The sequence below is a fragment of the Cherax quadricarinatus genome, chromosome 13 (genome assembly GCF_038502225.1).
Source record: "Cherax quadricarinatus isolate ZL_2023a chromosome 13, ASM3850222v1, whole genome shotgun sequence".
In the NCBI taxonomy this organism is placed as follows: Eukaryota; Metazoa; Arthropoda; class Malacostraca; order Decapoda; family Parastacidae; genus Cherax; species Cherax quadricarinatus.
This window is the reverse complement of record NC_091304.1, coordinates 4,864,213-4,886,073: the sequence shown is the minus strand read 5'-3', so window position 1 is coordinate 4,886,073 and position 21,861 is coordinate 4,864,213. Positions and strand designations below refer to the sequence as shown.

The 21,861-nt window shown below is 40.2% G+C and overlaps 1 protein-coding gene across 1 annotated transcript in view; it reads left to right on the top strand.

Moving 5' to 3' along the window:
- LOC138852626 (transmembrane protein 132E-like) overlaps positions 1 to 21,861 on the top strand; it is a 76,789-nt gene that overhangs the window by 53,083 nt on the left and 1,845 nt on the right. The window lies entirely within an intron of this gene.

The window sequence follows — 21,861 nt, the reverse complement described above, 5'->3', positions numbered from 1 at the left end:
CACTAGTGGGTTATATTCCTCAAGAAGTGGAAGGGTAATCCAATTTTCCTCCCATGATCCGTGGCCATTAAGCCATTACTTTAGAGAGAGAGAGAGAGAAAGAGAGAGAGAGAGAGAGAGAGAGAGAGAGAGAAAGAGAGAGAGAGAGAGAGAGAGAGAGAGAGAGAACCAGCGAGACAGAAACAGCTACAGAGACAAAGTGGAAACAGAAAGACTCATCTACTAATACAGATACGTAAGAACAGAGAAAACTTGAGCAAGAAACAAGGAAACAAACAAACAGTTTTTGTTGTGAGTGGGAGGGGGAAAATTACATCTTATTTTCATTAGGCTTCACATATGTTTGGTTCGGTGGGATTCACATCGAAGGAAAGTTTCGCTCGTGTGCCTTTTATTTTTTTTTCTCCTTTGAAGCCTTCAAGTATTCCAATATATTTCAAGTGAATGAGGGAGACGACCAATGAGAGTTGACCGTCTATATTTCTTCTATATTTCTAGCAAATCTATTGGTTATAGAAAGATCTTTAAACGTATATGAGAAAATTTTAGAAAGGACTTAATTTTAAATGAATAATGAATTCTTGCTAATTGACCAGTTTTGCCTATTCGGCACGACATTGTATATGCATATATATATATATATATATATATATATATATATATATATATATATATATATATATATATATATATATATATATATATATATATATATTACTCTCTGAATTTAGCTCTTTATTTCTACAAGTACATAATACAGCGTGTACAGACGTAGCCGACATCAGTGACATACTACATAGGAAGTCCCCTGGTTATGTAGAGCATTTCGGGCAAATTAGATTAATTTTGTCCCCCAGGATACGACCCACACCAGTTGGCTAACACTCAGGTACCTACTTTACCGCTAGGTGAACAGGAACAGCAGGTGTCTTAAGGAAACACACCCCCAACGTTTCCACCCCTACCGGGGATCGACCCATGGACCTCTATATTTGAGCTGAATGCGCTACCAACATAGCAGAAATCGTTTTCCCCTTCCCCTCCTCCTCCCCTCGTACGTCTGGAAACACGGAGACTCGACGCCACCCATAAGATAATTTGGGTTAATTGAGCAGAGGCAGAGTACAATTAAGTGAGGTAAGAGCTCATTAAGTCTGTTTATGGCCAAACCAACTAAACCCCGGGCCATGATAATCTTACTTCGACTCCAGGTCATTCATTCAGAGAGACCCCCACCCTACCCTTAGTTAATCTCTAGTGATATTAAGCTTTACTCACAATAACTATAATTCTAAGACGAATAGCTCTATAATTCCAAAACAAGTAGCTCTATAATTGAAGCAAATTGAAATGACGGCTTAAACATAAATTCTGTCAATTTCTTTCAGGTCTGTAACCTCGTCATCTCAGAATAAATATTTGTCATCCTCCACGATCTTATAATTTACAAAAAAAAAAATATTAAAAGGACACAACTGCAACTAATGTGATAATTTATTGTGGCAACGTTTCTCTCTCCAGGAGCTTTGCCAAGCTTGACAAAGCTCCTGGAGAGCGAAACGTTGCCACAATAAAATATTACATTATTTGCACTTGTATCCTTTTACCTAACATAGTGTCGGTAATTCTACCAATATTTATACAAAAAAAATGTTAATGCAAAGCAGTCATTATAATACAGTACAAAATTCTTTATCAGTTCTTTAAGCGATGATTTTTTCATTTTTTTTTTTGGGGGGGGGGGGTTGAGAAAATTTTGAAGGTTCGAGGTGGAAGGTTTATGCCCCTACGGGTGCAACGCTTCCCCATGCACATTAATAATAATGAAAATAATTCATAATAATAATAATGAGAATGGTAATAATTAGATATAAGATTATTTTAATGTTTAAAAATGTTACCTTAAAACTGCTCAACTAAGACGAATAACGATAGATAAACCAACTAAGACGGATAACGATAGATAAACCAACTAAGACGGATAACGATATATAAACCAACTAAGACGGATAACGATAGATAAACCAACTAAGACGGATAACGATAGATAAACCAACTAAGACGGATAACGATAGATAAACCAACTAAGACGGATAACGATAGATAAACCAACTAAGACGGATAACGATAGATAAACCAACTAAGACGGATAACGATAGATAAACCAACTAAGACGGATAACGATAGATAAACTAACTAAGACGGATAACGATAGATAAACCAACTAAGACGGATAACGATAGATAAATCAACTAAGACGAATAACGATAGATAAACTCACTGGGGCGAATAACGATAGCTAAACCAAGTAAAACAAATGATGTTAGATAAACTAACTAAAATGAATGACGGTAGATAAACCAGCAAAGACGGATGACAAGAGATAAAGCAAGAGAAATGACTGGACTGACAGCGACTCCTATTGTGTGTGTGTGTGTGTGTGTGTGTGTGTGTGTGCGTGTGTGTGTGTGTGTGGGCATACAAGCACTTCAGTCAAGGGAGCTGGCAGCAGCATCCCTGCCCCTTGATCTGTATTCAGTCGTGGGATCCCCAACAGAGGATATTAAGGCATTCCAGCACCTGGCCGAGCCCCCTGGATGGATGATGGGACTTGCCGCAGAGAGGGTTGGATCCTCCTCAAAAGAGTATTCGATCCCCTTCAGAAAAGGATCGGATCTGACTCAGAAGTGGATTGGATCCTCCTTGTGAAGCGGTATGGATCCCTTGAAAACAGAACTGAATCTGTTAAACAAGGCTATATCCTGGATGTTCCAGCTAAGATTGGATGTATTTACACAGACTGGATCCTCTTGTAATGAAAGTGGAATCATCTTTAAAACAAGGTTAGAAAGAGTTTAGGATCCTCTGTTAGATGCGACATGCAGATGGTAGGACCAGAATTTGATGTAAACCTTTGGGATGTGGAGGAACGGGAGATTCGCTGCACGTCTGTGCAACTGACAACAACTCTGCATTAACTGCGTGATGCTGTCTTGTCAACATGGACCAGGATCCTTTTCACACCTAGGTGTTACTTCCGGTTTTGACCATGACCTCGCCCTCGAGACTACCTCACCCTTGACCCCCCCCAACCAATACCCCCGCCCACGACCCCCCCCCCCTTCGCGACCCCCCCCCCCCCCCGCCGTCGCGCCGCGCGCCCCGCCCGCCCGCCCGCGCGCCCGCCCCGCGCCCGCGCGCCCGCGCCCTTCGCGACCCCGCCCGCGCGCCCGCCCGCGCGCCCGCCCTTCGCGAGCCCCGCCCGCTCCTTCTGCTGCGCCTTCTGCAGCGTCGTCCGGATCGCCCCCGCGCCTCGAATTTTTTTTTCTTATGATCTATTTGGATCAAGGTTTTTGGATTCTCCCCTATGGGGTTTTCGAAATTCTCCATCTCCTCGGATCAAGGTTTTTGGATTCCCCCCTATGGGGTTTTTCGAAATTCTCCATCTCCTCAGATCAAATTTTTTGGGTACCCCTCCTTTCACCCCCATCCCCAAACAATTTCTCGAAATCAAATTCTCCATCTCCTTGGATCAAGTTTTTTTTGGGTACCCCTCCTTTCACCCCAAATTTTCTCGACAATACCATGACTCCATCTCCTCGGATCAAGTTTTTTGGATCCCCCCTATGGGGTTTTCGAAATTCTCCATCTCCTTGGATCAAATTTTTGGATTACCCCTCCCACTTTCACCCCAAATTTTCTCGACAATACCATGACTCCATCTCCTCAGATCAAATTTTTAAGGTTCCCCCTCCCACTTTCACCCCCCCAATCCCAAAAATTTCTCGATAATACAAGTTTTTGGATTCCCCCCCTATGGGGGTTTTGAATTTCTTATGATCACCTTGGATCAAATTTTTGGATTACCCCTCCCACTTTCACCCACCCCCCAACCTCAAATTTTTCTCGATAATACCAAGTTTTTGGATTCCCTCCTATGGGGTTTTCGAAATTCCTCGGATCAAAGTTTTTGGAATCCCCCCTCTGGGGGTAAGCATTCAAAATAGACTCCTCCTATGGGGGCATGCTTACTACAGGTCTAAACATCTTCCCCTTATTATTTTAAAATGAACTAAAAGTTTCCGCTCATTAAGTCAAATGAACTAAGAAGGGTGTTTACTCGGCGGTCAGTGACGTCACGCGCACACAGGTTGAATCAGGTCGCCCCCTATGTCAGTGACGTCACGTGATGACCGCGCACACAGGTTGAATCTTGTCTACCCTTTTACCCACCCTCCCAAACCCTCACACTCCAACCAACACCTCACAATTTTCACTCATAACCCCCAATTTTTCTCGTTTTAACCCTTTTAGTTCATTAAAGTTAATAAGGGGACACATGCATCAGAAAGTCACCACATCGCTTACATCCACTTTCGTTAAATTCACTACTCACAATTTTACATATTACGAAGTTAAATACGCACTTTTACTTTGAACATCTTCAAAACACTCTCATAAATCATTTGAATACTCACAAAAAATACCTTTATACATTTCCAAACAACACTGAAATACTCCAAAAAACATCATTCGAACACCCCCAAATCACCTCTGAATACTCCCAGAACACCTTCATAAATACTCTTGCACATCATTTGAACACCTTCATAAGTACTCTCATAATCATTTGTACACCTTCAAAAAACACCTTTGAATACTCACATAAACACCCTTGAACACCTTCAAAACACCTTCAAAGCACTCTCATAATCATTTGAACACACTCAAAACACCTTTGAATAACCTCAAAACACCTTTGAACACCTTCAAAACACCCTTGAACACCTTCAAAACACCCTTGAACACCTTCAAAAACAACATTTGAACACACTCAAAACACCTTTGAACATTTCCAAAACACTATTTGAGTACTCCCAAATAAGATTTTACATCTCTAATTTATCTGCACTTTCATTAAATTACAACTCATCCCTCAGTCTCCAGACTAGGCATTTTCTCGTTTTTACCCTTTTAGTTCATTAAAGTTATTAAGGGGACACAATACATCAGAAAAAAAAAAAGTCACAAAAACTAACTCAAACACTTTACTTTGAACACCCCCAAAAACACTCTCATAATCATTTGTACACCTTCAAAAAACACCTTTGAATACTCACATAAACACCCTTGAACACCTTCAAAACACCTTTGAATAACCTCAAAACACCTTTGAACACCTTCAAAACACCCTTGAACACCCTTGATCACCTTCAAAAAACAACATTTGAACACACTCAAAACACCTTTGAACACCTTTGAACATTTCCAAACAACACTGAAACACTTCCAAAAAACACAATTTGAGTACTCCCAATTACACCACTGATTACTACTAAAACACCGCTGAATTCAATCAAAACACCCTTCAACACCTTCAAACACCCTTGAACACCTTCAAAACACTCTTGAACACCTTCAAAAACACCTTTGAACATTTCCAAAACACTATTTGAGTACTCCCAATTACACCACTGAATACTACTAAAACACCGATGAATTCAATCAAAACACCCTTCAACACCTTCAAAACACCTTTGAACACCTTTGAACATTTCCAAAAAACACTCTCATAATCATTTGAACACACTCAAAACACCTTTGAATAACCTCAAAACACCTTTGAACACCTTCAAAACACCCTTGAACACCCTTGATCACCTTCAAAAAAAAAACAACATTTGAACACACTCAAAACACCTTTGAACACTTCCAAAAAACACAATTTGAGTACTCCCAATTACACCACTGAATACTACTAAAACACCGCTGAATTCAATCAAAACACCCTTCAACACCTTCAAAACACCTTTGAACACCTTTGAACATTTCCAAAACACTATTTGAGTACTCCCAATTACACCACTGATTACTACTAAAACACCGCTGAATTCAATCAAAACACCCTTCATCACCTTCAAACACCCTTGAACACACTCAAAACACCCTTCAACACCTTCAAAACACCTTTGAACACCTTCAAAACACCTTTGAACACATTCAAAACACTCTCATAATCATTTGAACACACTCAAAACACCTTTTGAACACCTTTGAACACCTTCAAAACACCCTTGAACACCCTTGATCACCTTCAAAAAACAACATTTGAACACACTCAAAACACCTTTGAACACCTTTGAACATTTCCAAACAACACTGAAACACTTCCAAAAACACCATTTGAGTACTCCCAAATACACCACTGAATACTAAAACACCACTGAATACACTCAAAACACCACCAAAATCACCATAAACTAAGATCAACACCCACATCCCACAACACCCACAACCCACAACACCCACAATTTTTTCTCGTTTTATCTAATTTCATCAGAAAAAGTCCCAACAACAACCCACTTATAACATTTTTTTTTCGGTATCTCTAGTTCGACAACAACACCCACAACACCCACATCCCAGAACACCCATGAACATTTCCAAAACACTATTTGAGTACTCCCAATTACACCACTGATTACTACTAAAACACCGCTGAATTCAATCAAAACACCCTTCAACACCTTCAAACACCCTTGAACACCTTCAAAACACTCTTGAACACTTTCAAAAACACCTTTGAACATTTCCAATCAACACTGAAACACTTCCAAAAAACACAATTTGAGTACTCCCTATTACACCACTGATTACTACTAAAACACCGCTGAATTCAATCAAAACACCCTTCAACACCTTCAAACACCCTTGAACACACTCAAAACACCCTTCAACACCTTCAAAACACCTTTGATCACCTTCAAAAACACCTTTGAATACATTCAAAACACTCTCATAATCATTTGAACACACTCAAAACACCTTTGAATAACCTCAAAACACCTTTGAACACCTTCAAAACACCCTTGAACACCCTTGATCACCTTCAAAAAACAACATTTGAACACACTCAAAACACCTTTGAACACCTTTGAACATTTCCAAACAACACTGAAACACTTCCAAAAACACCATTTGAGTACTCCCATATACACCACTGAATACTAAAACACCACTGAATACACTCAAAACACCACCAAAATCACCATAAACTAAGATCAACACCCACATCCCACAACACCCACAACACCCACAATTTTTTCTCGTTTTATCTAATTTCATCAGAAAGTCACAACACCCACACCTCCCATTTTTTTTCTCGTTTTAACCCTTTTAGTTCATTAAAGTTAATAAGGGGCCACACTACATCAGAAAAAGTCACAAAAACAACCCACTTATAACGTCTTTTCGATATCTCTAGTTCGACAACAACACCCGCATCCCACATCACCCACATCCCACATCCCACACACACACACACACACACATCCCTAACCTAGCCTAACCTAACCTAACTTATCCTAACATAACCTAACCTAACCTAACCTAACCTAACCTAACCTAACCTAACCTAACTTATCCTAACCTAGCCTAACCTAACCTAACCTAACCTTACCTAACTTATCCTAACCTAACTTAACCTAGCCTAACCTAACCTAACTTAACCTAACCTAACCTAACCTAACCGAACCTACCCTAACCTAACCTTACCTAACATAACCTAACCTAGCCTAACCTAACCTAACCTAACTTAACCTAACCCAACCTAACCTAACCTAGCCTAACCTAACTTAACCTAACCTAACCTAACCTACCCTAACCTAACTTATCCTAACCTAACCTAACCTATCTTAACCTTACCTAACCTAACCTAGCCGAACCTATCCTAACCTAACCTAAAATATATTAGAACAATTCCAAAATACATTAGAGTACTCCAGAATTACTTTGAACGACTCCATTTTTTTTTTTTTGGATATTTCCAAATTAGTTTTGAAAACTTTATCGTAAAATCGAACATTATTTTCTTGTTGGTAAACACACTCAATGGTAGAAATATTTACTCGATTTCCGAATAGAAACACTTTCCTTGCTCTGAGAGACTCATTGTGGGTCACCCCTTCCCCCCCATCACCACTGGGGTAATGCGGTTCACACCCAAGGTAGATTTAAGATAATCATGAACACCTGCGCCAACTCAGGACAGACAGACGCCATGAAATGCGGGTAACATCCAAGGTAGAAAATCATCTCTTTCCAGACCAACTGTCTATCCTAACCTAACCTAACCTAACCTAACCTAACCTAATTCCTAACCTAACCTAACCTCACCTAACCGTACCTAACCTAACTCCATCAATCACCTCTATCCTAACCTAACCTAACCTAACCTAACCCAACCTAACTCCATCAAACACCTCTATCCTAACCTAACCTAACCTATCCTAACCTAACCTAACTCCATCAAACACCTCGAATACTACCTAACTTAACCTAACCTAACCTTACCTAACCTACCGAACCTAACCTAACCTAACCTAACCTATCCTAACCTGTCCTAACCTAACCTAACCTAACCTAACCTAACCTAACCTAACTTATCCTAAGCTAACCTAACCTAACTTATCCTAACCTAACCTATCCTAACCTAACCTAAACACTGACTAACTTTGAACCAACTCTGAACACCACTGATCTTCTTCAAAAAATGCTCTGCACATCATTTGAACACCTTCAAAAAAAACACCATCAAACACCTCCGAATACTCCCAAAAAAAAAACACTACTGATTACTACCAAATCACCACTGAATACTACCAATCACCGTCAAAATCACCAGAAACTAAGTTTAACATCACCATCTAACATCCTTTTTATAGAAATCCCCTCAAATCACTATAACCAAGAACTCCCTCCCCATTTGGCGCATAAAAAAAAAGCATGAACACAAACCTAATACGCAAACACTTAGTACATGATCACCATCAACTGAAAACATATCTTATACACACACATAATATAACACAATCACCAACTACAATCACCCATGTTCACTTACCTCAAAATCACTAATATCACAGAAAACAATCATTTTTATAAACATTTCACACACACACACACACACACACACACACACACACACACAAAAAAAAAAAAAAAAATAATATTTGACAATATCTAAGCGCACTCACCTCACTACCACCAACACACGATGTCTCACCTCACAGGACCGACGAGCTCACCTCCAGTGACGTCACACTCCCATTGTGTTACTTGGTGGTTGGTAACATCACACCTAACCCCCCTTGTTTCAACCTGTTGTACCCTACATTATCTAAGAACACTATATCCAAGACGATTACCAGATTTTATGATCCCCAACACCAAGATCACAGAAAACACACATTTTTATAATTATTCACACAAAAAATCACGATCACCAATTCCATATCATGTTTACCGTCATCTATCAACACTAATCACCAAGATCACCAAAAAAAAATCTAAGATCATGCATCTCAAAACTACTATGATCACTGAAAACACTTATTTTTTAAACATTCGCACAAAAATAAGACATACACAAAAATACCACAACACTTCCACCAACATCTATAACATAACATGAGCACTATAACATATCACTATCACAAAAAAAATAATACACAAACACCCACATATTATACATTTCAATTGGAAATTTAAGACATGAGACATACTCACCAAATCTAAGACATTCACCTCCAACTAAGACATACACATCACCCCTAAAACTTCCTTCCTTATTCATTCCGTATATCTCCTAGAGCTGTTTTAACCCCGACGGATCCATCACGACGTAGGAGCCAGAGGTAGTATGGTGTTGGAGTGGTGATGGTTCCTCTGGCTCCTACGTCGTGATGGATCCGTCGGGGTTAAAACAGCTCTAGGAGATATACGGAATGAATAAGGAAGGAAGTTTTAGGGGTGATGTGTATGTCTTAGTTGGAGGTGAATGTCTTAGATTTGGTGAGTATGTCTCATGTCTTAAATTTCCAATTGAAATGTATAATATGTGGGTGTTTGTGTATTATTTTTTTTGTGATAGTGATATGTTATAGTGCTCATGTTATGTTATAGATGTTGGTGGAAGTGTTGTGGTATTTTTGTGTATGTCTTATTTTTGTGCGAATGTTTAAAAAATAAGTGTTTTCAGTGATCATAGTAGTTTTGAGATGCATGATCTTAGATTTTTTTTTGGTGATCTTGGTGATTAGTGTTGATAGATGACGGTAAACATGATATGGAATTGGTGATCGTGATTTTTTGTGTGAATAATTATAAAAATGTGTGTTTTCTGTGATCTTGGTGTTGGGGATCATAAAATCTGGTAATCGTCTTGGATATAGTGTTCTTAGATAATGTAGGGTACAACAGGTTGAAACAAGGGGGGTTAGGTGTGATGTTACCAACCACCAAGTAACACAATGGGAGTGTGACGTCACTGGAGGTGAGCTCGTCGGTCCTGTGAGGTGAGACATCGTGTGTTGGTGGTAGTGAGGTGAGTGCGCTTAGATATTGTCAAATATTATTTTTTTTTTTTTTTTTGTGTGTGTGTGTGTGTGTGTGTGTGTGAAATGTTTATAAAAATGATTGTTTTCTGTGATATTAGTGATTTTGAGGTAAGTGAACATGGGTGATTGTAGTTGGTGATTGTGTTATATTATGTGTGTGTATAAGATATGTTTTCAGTTGATGGTGATCATGTACTAAGTGTTTGCGTATTAGGTTTGTGTTCATGCTTTTTTTTTATGCGCCAAATGGGGAGGGAGTTCTTGGTTATAGTGATTTGAGGGGATTTCTATAAAAAGGATGTTAGATGGTGATGTTAAACTTAGTTTCTGGTGATTTTGACGGTGATTGGTAGTATTCAGTGGTGATTTGGTAGTAATCAGTAGTGTTTTTTTTTTGGGAGTATTCGGAGGTGTTTGATGGTGTTTTTTTTGAAGGTGTTCAAATGATGTGCAGAGCATTTTTTGAAGAAGATCAGTGGTGTTCAGAGTTGGTTCAAAGTTAGTCAGTGTTTAGGTTAGGTTAGGATAGGTTAGGTTAGGATAAGTTAGGTTAGGTTAGCTTAGGATAAGTTAGGTTAGGTTAGGTTAGGTTAGGTTAGGTTAGGTTAGGACAGGTTAGGATAGGTTAGGTTAGGTTAGGTTAGGTTCGGTAGGTTAGGTAAGGTTAGGTTAGGTTAAGTTAGGTAGTATTCGAGGTGTTTGATGGAGTTAGGTTAGGTTAGGATAGGTTAGGTTAGGTTAGGATAGAGGTGTTTGATGGAGTTAGGTTGGGTTAGGTTAGGTTAGGTTAGGTTAGGATAGAGGTGATTGATGGAGTTAGGTTAGGTACGGTTAGGTGAGGTTAGGTTAGGTTAGGAATTAGGTTAGGTTAGGTTAGGTTAGGTTAGGTTAGGATAGACAGTTGGTCTGGAAAGAGATGATTTTCTACCTTGGATGTTACCCGCATTTCATGGCGTCTGTCTGTCCTGAGTTGGCGCAGGTGTTCATGATTATCTTAAATCTACCTTGGGTGTGAACCGCATTACCCCAGTGGTGATGGGGGGGAAGGGGTGACCCACAATGAGTCTCTCAGAGCAAGGAAAGTGTTTCTATTCGGAAATCGAGTAAATATTTCTACCATTGAGTGTGTTTACCAACAAGAAAATAATGTTCGATTTTACGATAAAGTTTTCAAAACTAATTTGGAAATATCCAAAAAAAAAAAAATGGAGTCGTTCAAAGTAATTCTGGAGTACTCTAATGTATTTTGGAATTGTTCTAATATATTTTAGGTTAGGTTAGGATAGGTTCGGCTAGGTTAGGTTAGGTAAGGTTAAGATAGGTTAGGTTAGGTTAGGATAAGTTAGGTTAGGGTAGGTTAGGTTAGGTTAGGTTAAGTTAGGTTAGGCTAGGTTAGGTTAGGTTGGGTTAGGTTAAGTTAGGTTAGGTTAGGTTAGGCTAGGTTAGGTTATGTTAGGTAAGGTTAGGTTAGGGTAGGTTCGGTTAGGTTAGGTTAGGTTAGGTTAAGTTAGGTTAGGTTAGGCTAGGTTAAGTTAGGTTAGGATAAGTTAGGTAAGGTTAGGTTAGGTTAGGTTAGGCTAGGTTAGGATAAGTTAGGTTAGGTTAGGTTAGGTTAGGTTAGGTTAGGTTAGGTTAGGTTATGTTAGGATAAGTTAGGTTAGGTTAGGCTAGGTTAGGGATGTGTGTGTGTGTGTGTGTGTGGGATGTGGGATGTGGGTGATGTGGGATGCGGGTGTTGTTGTCGAACTAGAGATATCGAAAAGACGTTATAAGTGGGTTGTTTTTGTGACTTTTTCTGATGTAGTGTGGCCCCTTATTAACTTTAATGAACTAAAAGGGTTAAAACGAGAAAAAAAATGGGAGGTGTGGGTGTTGTGACTTTCTGATGAAATTAGATAAAACGAGAAAAAATTGTGGGTGTTGTGGGTGTTGTGGGATGTGGGTGTTGATCTTAGTTTATGGTGATTTTGGTGGTGTTTTGAGTGTATTCAGTGGTGTTTTAGTATTCAGTGGTGTATATGGGAGTACTCAAATGGTGTTTTTGGAAGTGTTTCAGTGTTGTTTGGAAATGTTCAAAGGTGTTCAAAGGTGTTTTGAGTGTGTTCAAATGTTGTTTTTTGAAGGTGATCAAGGGTGTTCAAGGGTGTTTTGAAGGTGTTCAAAGGTGTTTTGAGGTTATTCAAAGGTGTTTTGAGTGTGTTCAAATGATTATGAGAGTGTTTTGAATGTATTCAAAGGTGTTTTTGAAGGTGATCAAAGGTGTTTTGAAGGTGTTGAAGGGTGTTTTGAGTGTGTTCAAGGGTGTTTGAAGGTGTTGAAGGGTGTTTTGATTGAATTCAGCGGTGTTTTAGTAGTAATCAGTGGTGTAATAGGGAGTACTCAAATTGTGTTTTTTGGAAGTGTTTCAGTGTTGATTGGAAATGTTCAAAGGTGTTTTTGAAAGTGTTCAAGAGTGTTTTGAAGGTGTTCAAGGGTGTTTGAAGGTGTTGAAGGGTGTTTTGATTGAATTCAGCGGTGTTTTAGTAGTAATCAGTGGTGTAATTGGGAGTACTCAAATAGTGTTTTGGAAATGTTCATGGGTGTTCTGGGATGTGGGTGTTGTGGGTGTTGTTGTCGAACTAGAGATACCGAAAAAAAAATGTTATAAGTGGGTTGTTGTTGGGACTTTTTCTGATGAAATTAGATAAAACGAGAAAAAATTGTGGGTGTTGTGGGTTGTGGGTGTTGTGGGATGTGGGTGTTGATCTTAGTTTATGGTGATTTTGGTGGTGTTTTGAGTGTATTCAGTGGTGTTTTAGTATTCAGTGGTGTATTTGGGAGTACTCAAATGGTGTTTTTGGAAGTGTTTCAGTGTTGTTTGGAAATGTTCAAAGGTGTTCAAAGGTGTTTTGAGTGTGTTCAAATGTTGTTTTTTGAAGGTGATCAAGGGTGTTCAAGGGTGTTTTGAAGGTGTTCAAAGGTGTTCAAAAGGTGTTTTGAGTGTGTTCAAATGATTATGAGAGTGTTTTGAATGTGTTCAAAGGTGTTTTGAAGGTGTTCAAAGGTGTTTTGAAGGTGTTGAAGGGTGTTTTGAGTGTGTTCAAGGGTGTTTGAAGGTGATGAAGGGTGTTTTGATTGAATTCAGCGGTGTTTTAGTAGTAATCAGTGGTGTAATTGGGAGTACTCAAATAGTGTTTTGGAAATGTTCAAAGGTGTTCAAAGGTGTTTTGAAGGTGTTGAAGGGTGTTTTGATTGAATTCAGCGGTGTTTTAGTAGTATTCAGTGGTGTAATTGGGAGTACTCAAATTGTGTTTTTTGGAAGTGTTCAAAGGTGTTTTGAGTGTGTTCAAATGTTGTTTTTTTTTTTGAAGGTGATCAAGGGTGTTCAAGGGTGTTTTGAAGGTGTTCAAAGGTGTTTTGAGGTTATTCAAAGGTGTTTTGAGTGTGTTCAAATGATTATGAGAGTGTTTTTTGGAAATGTTCAAAGGTGTTCAAAGGTGTTTTGAAGGTGTTGAAGGGTGTTTTGATTGAATTCATCGGTGTTTTAGTAGTATTCAGTGGTGTAATTGGGAGTACTCAAATAGTGTTTTGGAAATGTTCAAAGGTGTTTTTGAAGGTGTTCAAGAGTGTTTTGAAGGTGTTCAAGGGTGTTTGAAGGTGTTGAAGGGTGTTTTGATTGAATTCAGCGGTGTTTTAGTAGTAATCAGTGGTGTAATTGGGAGTACTCAAATTGTGTTTTTTGGAAGTGTTTCAGTGTTGTTTGGAAATGTTCAAAGGTGTTCAAAGGTGTTTTGAGTGTGTTCAAATGTTGTTTTTTGAAGGTGATCAAGGGTGTTCAAGGGTGTTTTGAAGGTGTTCAAAGGTGTTTTGAGGTTATTCAAAGGTGTTTTGAAGGTGTTCAAGGGTGTTTATGTGAGTATTCAAAGGTGTTTTTTGAAGGTGTACAAATGATTATGAGAGTGTTTTTGGGGGTGTTCAAAGTAAAGTGTTTGAGTTAGTTTTTGTGACTTTTTTTTTTTCTGATGTATTGTGTCCCCTTAATAACTTTAATGAACTAAAAGGGTAAAAACGAGAAAATGCCTAGTCTGGAGACTGAGGGATGAGTTGTAATTTAATGAAAGTGCAGATAAATTAGAGATGTAAAATCTTATTTGGGAGTACTCAAATAGTGTTTTGGAAATGTTCAAAGGTGTTTTGAGTGTGTTCAAATGTTGTTTTTGAAGGTGTTCAAGGGTGTTTTGAAGGTGTTCAAGGGTGTTTTGAAGGTGTTCAAAGGTGTTTTGAGGTTATTCAAAGGTGTTTTGAGTGTGTTCAAATGATTATGAGAGTGCTTTGAAGGTGTTTTGAAGGTGTTCAAGGGTGTTTATGTGAGTATTCAAAGGTGTTTTTTGAAGGTGTACAAATGATTATGAGAGTACTTATGAAGGTGTTCAAATGATGTGCAAGAGTATTTATGAAGGTGTTCTGGGAGTATTCAGAGGTGATTTGGGGGTGTTCGAATGATGTTTTTTGGAGTATTTCAGTGTTGTTTGGAAATGTATAAAGGTATTTTTTGTGAGTATTCAAATGATTTATGAGAGTGTTTTGAAGATGTTCAAAGTAAAAGTGCGTATTTAACTTCGTAATATGTAAAATTGTGAGTAGTGAATTTAACGAAAGTGGATGTAAGCGATGTGGTGACTTTCTGATGCATGTGTCCCCTTATTAACTTTAATGAACTAAAAGGGTTAAAACGAGAAAAATTGGGGGTTATGAGTGAAAATTGTGAGGTGTTGGTTGGAGTGTGAGGGTTTGGGAGGGTGGGTAAAAGGGTAGACAAGATTCAACCTGTGTGCGCGGTCATCACGTGACGTCACTGACATAGGGGGCGACCTGATTCAACCTGTGTGCGCGTGACGTCACTGACCGCCGAGTAAACACCCTTCTTAGTTCATTTGACTTAATGAGCGGAAACTTTTAGTTCATTTTAAAATAATAAGGGGAAGATGTTTAGACCTGTAGTAAGCATGCCCCCATAGGAGGAGTCTATTTTGAATGCTTACCCCCAGAGGGGGGATTCCAAAAACTTTGATCCGAGGAATTTCGAAAACCCCATAGGAGGGAATCCAAAAACTTGGTATTATCGAGAAAAATTTGAGGTTGGGGGGTGGGTGAAAGTGGGAGGGGTAATCCAAAAATTTGATCCAAGGTGATCATAAGAAATTCAAAACCCCCATAGGGGGGGAATCCAAAAACTTGTATTATCGAGAAATTTTTGGGATTGGGGGGGTGAAAGTGGGAGGGGGAACCTTAAAAATTTGATCTGAGGAGATGGAGTCATGGTATTGTCGAGAAAATTTGGGGTGAAAGTGGGAGGGGTAATCCAAAAATTTGATCCAAGGAGATGGAGAATTTCGAAAACCCCATAGGGGGGATCCAAAAAACTTGATCCGAGGAGATGGAGTCATGGTATTGTCGAGAAAATTTGGGGTGAAAGGAGGGGTACCCAAAAAAAACTTGATCCAAGGAGATGGAGAATTTGATTTCGAGAAATTGTTTGGGGATGGGGGTGAAAGGAGGGGTACCCAAAAAAATTTGATCTGAGGAGATGGAGAATTTCGAAAAACCCCATAGGGGGGAATCCAAAAACCTTGATCCGAGGAGATGGAGAGCATTTCAAGAAATAGGGGGGAGAATCCAAAAACCTTGATCCAAGGAGATCATAAGAAAAAAAATTCGAGGCGCGGGAGCGATCCGGATGACGCTGCAGAAGGCGCAGCAGAAGGCGCGGGGCGGGGGTCGCGCGCGGGCGCGCGGGCGGGGCGCGGGCGGGGCGCGCGAAGGGGGGGTCGCGGGGCGCGGGCGGGCGCGCGGGCGCGCGGGCGGGCGCGCGGCGCGACGGCGGGGTCGCGAAGGGGGGGGGGGTCGTGGGCGGGGGTATTGGTTGGGGGGTCAAGGGTGAGGTAGTCTCGAGGGCGAGGTCATGGTCAAAACCGGAAGTAACACCTAGGTGTGAAAAGGTGACGGCAGAACTTGCGATCTTGGCTTAAATATCAACGTTCATCTTGCCATATAGGACAAGTGAAAATTTGTGTATGCAATAATTTCGCCAAAATCATTCTGAACCTAACGAAAAAAATACATTTCACTGTGTTTGTTTAGTATTAAATTATTGTAAACAAATCTAAAATATATTTAGTTGGGTTAGGCTAAAATAAATTGCTCTTGTTATAATAAGGTTAGGTAAGTTTTCTAAGATTCTTTTGGTGCAAAATTAAAAATTTTTACATCAACATTAATGAAAAAAATATATCTTTAAACGTATAAGAGAAAATTTTAGAAAGGACTTAATTTTAAATGAGTTCTTGCTAATTGACCAGTTTTACATATTCGGCACGACATATATATATATATATATATATATATATATATATATATATATATATATATATATATATATATATATATATATTTAACCAATTATATGGTTACCTTGCCTTGGCAAATGTCTGTCAGAGACATGCCTTTTCGGCTTATGTATCAGCTCCTTTGTTCGTCACTGGCGTCAGATCTCGGCGTCAGGTCGTACACGTGGTGCACACCCAATTTGGGGGGATGCTTGGACCACCATATAAGCCCAAGGAACAGCTGAGCAGAGGAGATTCTGGCAGTAGGAGACTGTTGGAGACATTGGGCAGAGTACTGGCTTGGAGCGGTACTCGTGCTGTATAGGTCTTGGGACCTGTGGCTTAGTTCCTGTGGTGAACTGTCCTCTGAACTATATTTTAAGTTATATTCATTTTGGTCAAGTTGATTGTGTTCCCTGTCTCACTGCTTATACATACCATCCCATTTATCTAAACACAATAATGTTTTCCTGTTCCCAAATATATTATTGTACAAAGACTTAATAATAAACTGTGAGTAGAATAGTAATATTCAATGTCCCCGTTATTTACTCTTTTATTCATTATTTTATTTCAAGTAGCGAGAAGGTGAGTAGTGTGGTGGGTAGAGTAGTGAGAGGTGAAGGTGTAGTCACCAGTGACCTCACATTACCTACCTCCGCACTCATCTCTACCTACCACCTCGCCAGCCTATCCCCTGCCTATACATACTCCCTTACTCCCATATTCCCCGATTATGCTTACGTTCCAATACCCCCTACATGACTATATATATATATATATATATATATATATATATATATATATATATATATATATATATATATATATATATATATATATAACTCCTTTTATATTGACTTCTAATCACACAGTTATGATGCTTTTTTTCTCTTGTTTCAGTTCAGCATAATAGCAGTCATGCGTTTAAAAGTGACCTGACCTTCGTGTGGGGCTCCACGATAGCTGTACAATCTTGTATTGACCTTCTTGCTGTTGTTGTTCGGTCATACAAAAGTTCGGAACTGTGACCTGGATAATGTTCGCCTCCACCGTTCACCTTTTTTTTGGTGTGTAAATATTGGCGTTGGCTGAGTGTGTTATCAAAAAATCTTCATTGTGTTTGAGGCCATGAACATGAAACTGCGCGAAAATAAAGAGAACCAATGACAATAAACAATTACAACGTTTAACTGGAATAAAATAGTAGCAGTAATAATATAGGACAGCAACATGCAACGATATATAAAATACAGCAACAATAACAACAGCAGCGACATACATCATACAACAGCGACATACAACAACGACATACAACAACAATAGAGACATACGACAACAAGAGCGGCATACAACAACAACGAAATACGACAATAGCATTAATGTTATTCAACAACATCAAAGACGACGACTACATACAGCGACAACAACGACATACAGCAACAACAACAACAACAACAACGACATACAAAAACAACAACAGTCGGTTATCTGTAGCCGAAAAAGCTACAGATAACTGATCTATAAAAAGAAAGCACGAGACCAAAACACATCATTATCATCATCATCATCATCATCATCATCATCATCATTATTATTTGGATAAAACACGTGGACTATCCGGATAAGCGAAACATGCAGATAAGCCATCGCGCAGTGTTCGAACAAAAATTTAATTTTATTCGTGAAATTGATATCCGGATTCTCAAAGGGAGAATTTGATGAGATATTTGAGCGGTATTAGAGAGGGAAGGGGAGAGAGAGAGAGAGAGAGAGAGAGAGAGAGAGAGAGAGAGAGAGAGAGAGAGAGAGAGAGAGAGAGAGAGTGACAGAGACAGAAAATACGGAGAAACTCTGCAGATATGATAGACGAGAAACGTGGTGAAGATTAGTTTCTCTCTCTCTCTCTCTCTCTCTCTCTCTCTCTCTCTCTCTCTCTCTCTCTCTCTCTCTCTCTCTCTCTCTCTCTCTCACTCTCCCTCTCTCCCTAGATTTAATTAAAAGAAGCGTTTCTGGCAGCTTTGGAGTGATGGTCAGCCGTCACTCATGTTATGAGCAGAGAGGAGGAAAAAAGTTGTCGTGGTGCTGGTTGTGGCCGTACTGGTGAAAAAATTACCAGGCGAGACTCCTGTTAATCCTGTGCGGTTCCTGTTAATCCTGTGGGGTTCCAGTTAATCCTGTGGTGTTCCTGTTAATTCTGTGGGGTTCCTGTTAATCCTGTGGGGTTCCAGTTAATCCTGTGGTGTTCCTGTTAATTCTGTGGGGTTCCTGTTTATCCTGTGGGGTTCCTGTTAATCCTGTGGGGTTCCTGTTAATCCTGTGGGGTTCCTGTTAATTCTGTGGGGTTCCTGTTTATCCTGTGGGGTTCCTGTTAATCCTGTGGGGTTCCTGTTAATCCTGTGGGGTTCCTGTTAATCCTGTGGGGTTCCTGTTAATCCTGTGGGGTTCCTGTTAATCCTGTGGGGCTCCTGTTAATCCTGCGGGGTTCCTGTTAATCCTGTGAGGTTCTTGTTAATCCTGTGGGGTTCCTTCTAATTCTCTGGGGTTCTTCTAGTCCACGGGATCTTAGAGACACAGATTCCTTTCATTCCTGAGGGTTCTACAAGTACTGAGGGTCCTACTAATGTTGAGGGCTTCACCAGTGTTGAGGTTCCCTACCAGCCCTGAGGGTTTACATTTCCTATTTTCCAGCTGTCCTGTAGCTGTCCCTGTCTATCAACTTCTAAATCCTCTCTGTGTGTTGCGGTTCCTCTGCTCCTTATCGCTACTTATGTGTCACGTTTATCTACTTTCCTTGTATCTAGTTTTGTTAGGAGCTCTCTCGTTTTTTTTTCCTTTTTTCTCGTTGTACCTTCCCCAATCTTCGTTGCTCGTCTCTCCTCTCCCCTCTCTTCCCAATTTTCTCTAATCCTTTATTGAAGATCTCTTTGAAATGTTTATTCAGTTCTTCGCGTTATGGATGAAGTAACAAGAGCCACTTCATTTCAATCCTATTCTTTTTCTATCTGGTTCTTTACTGTCGCCTCCTGTTATGCCTCAGCTTTCACTTAGTTTTTGCTGTTGTTACTGTGTCATTTGCGAATTGTCTTTTTTTTTTCTTCCTTCTTATTCTTGCGTATTCATTTTTGATTCCCTACTTCCTCTTGCAGGCTTTGATACTCGCGGTCTCTCTTACACTTCCAGCCAGAGAATACTCTCTACTCTGGCTTCGTATTTCTGAGTTTCCCTTGTCGGTATCAATTAGCCTCTGGTAGCCTCTTCGTCCCCTCATGCACTGTCTTCCCTTTCCCTTCTCCTTCCCACTGAAGAGGTGATCACTGCGATCAGAGGCCGGGCTGTGAATAGTGGAAGGAGGATCGTGTTCCCACTAATCTTTTTGTTTCAGTGATAGACTCACACGAACTAAGCAATTTATACAATACATTAGAATACATCCCCCCCATCCCCACTGTATTCCATTCAGGAAGTTATTCTTGCGTAATTATCTCTCTAATAGTTGATATTTATTTGTATTTCTCTTTGTTCTATCTTCTCTCCGTTCTTACCTCTGCCTCCTGGCTCCTTAATGTCGGTTTTACTCAGAAAAAAAAACAGATCTAGTCTCGCAGTGTTCCTTCGATCCACCGTGTGTATGTGAACTCACCTTCTTGTGCTCACCTGTTTGTGGTTCCAAGTTCCTGACCTCCTCTTCACTGGTCGATACTAGGTGCACTCTCTCTCTGCTCTAAGAACCTTGTTATACCTCTTCTTAAAGCTGTGTGTGTGTGTGTGTGTGTGTATGTGTGTGTGTGTGTGTGTACACCCTCAGGTTGGAGACAGATACACACACAGTGACACAGTTACACCGTGTCAGACAGAGGCAGATCAAACAGACAGACAGACAGACAGACAGACAGACAGGGACATGCACATAGACACAGTAATAAAGACAGACGGACAGACGCAGTGGCATGCTAATAGACAGAAAGACAGATAGAAAGACGACCCAAATACTGGACGAAGAGAAGGTGAAAATGTTGAGGTACTCTTGTTATGAGTTTTTTTTTTCCTCCCCTCACCTCTCCCCTCACCTCACCCCTCACCTCTCCCCTCACCTCTCCCCTCACCTCACCCCTCCCCACTCCCCTCACCCCCCTCTAACTCCCTTCCTGTGTGGTGATCACGACAAGGACGGACCTGGTTGCTACTGGCATGCACGCCTGCATGTGTAATTAGCTTGCTGTGCTTGCGGGATGTGGGGAGGGGGGGTCGAGGCTCCGGCTCCTGAGCTCCATCCTCTTAGACTTCACTACTCTTGCAATTGAAAAAGTTTAGTGTTGAATACTCAACTTGTATCGTTCTGACTCCTCCCAGGTTGTCCCTGTCTAACCTATCAACATCCCTGAGCATCTTCTATGTCGGGATCATATCTCCCCTGATTCTTAGCATCTTTATGGCAATAATAATAATAATAATAATAATAATAATAATAATAATAATAATAATAATTATTATTATTATTATTATTATTATTATTATTATTATTATTATTATTATTATTATTTTTAGGGAGCGGTATTCCCGTAGGGGTGATGGGGGCTTACAAGTACCATCTTGGTGACCCTCTCGACTTTACCTACATAGCTGTGCTTATGTGTGTGTGTGTGTGTGTGTGTGTGTGTGTGTGTGTGTGTGTGTGTGTGCGTGTGTGTTTGTGTTTGTATGTGCACCTCGGTGTGTACACTCTCGTGTGTAGGTATGCGTGTGTGATAAAAATGTATGTGTATAAACCCTCGTGTATTGATATGCGTTTGTGTGTGTGTGTGTGTGTGTGTGTGTGTGTGTACGTGTACGTGGCTGTGTGCGTGTTGTTGGGTGATCAATAAACTAACATGAAAGTGTAGTGGTGGCCAATTCCTTCTCCCCTTCCTGGACGCCCACTCCGTGACCTGCACGCCTACTCCATGCCTCTGTACGCCCACTCCGTGCCCTCCTACGCGCTCACTCTATGCCCTGTACGCCCACTCTGTGCCCTCGTGCACGCCACTCCGTGCTCTGTACACCCACTCCGTGCCCTGCACGCCCACTCCATGCCCTCCTGCGCGCCCACTCCATGTCCT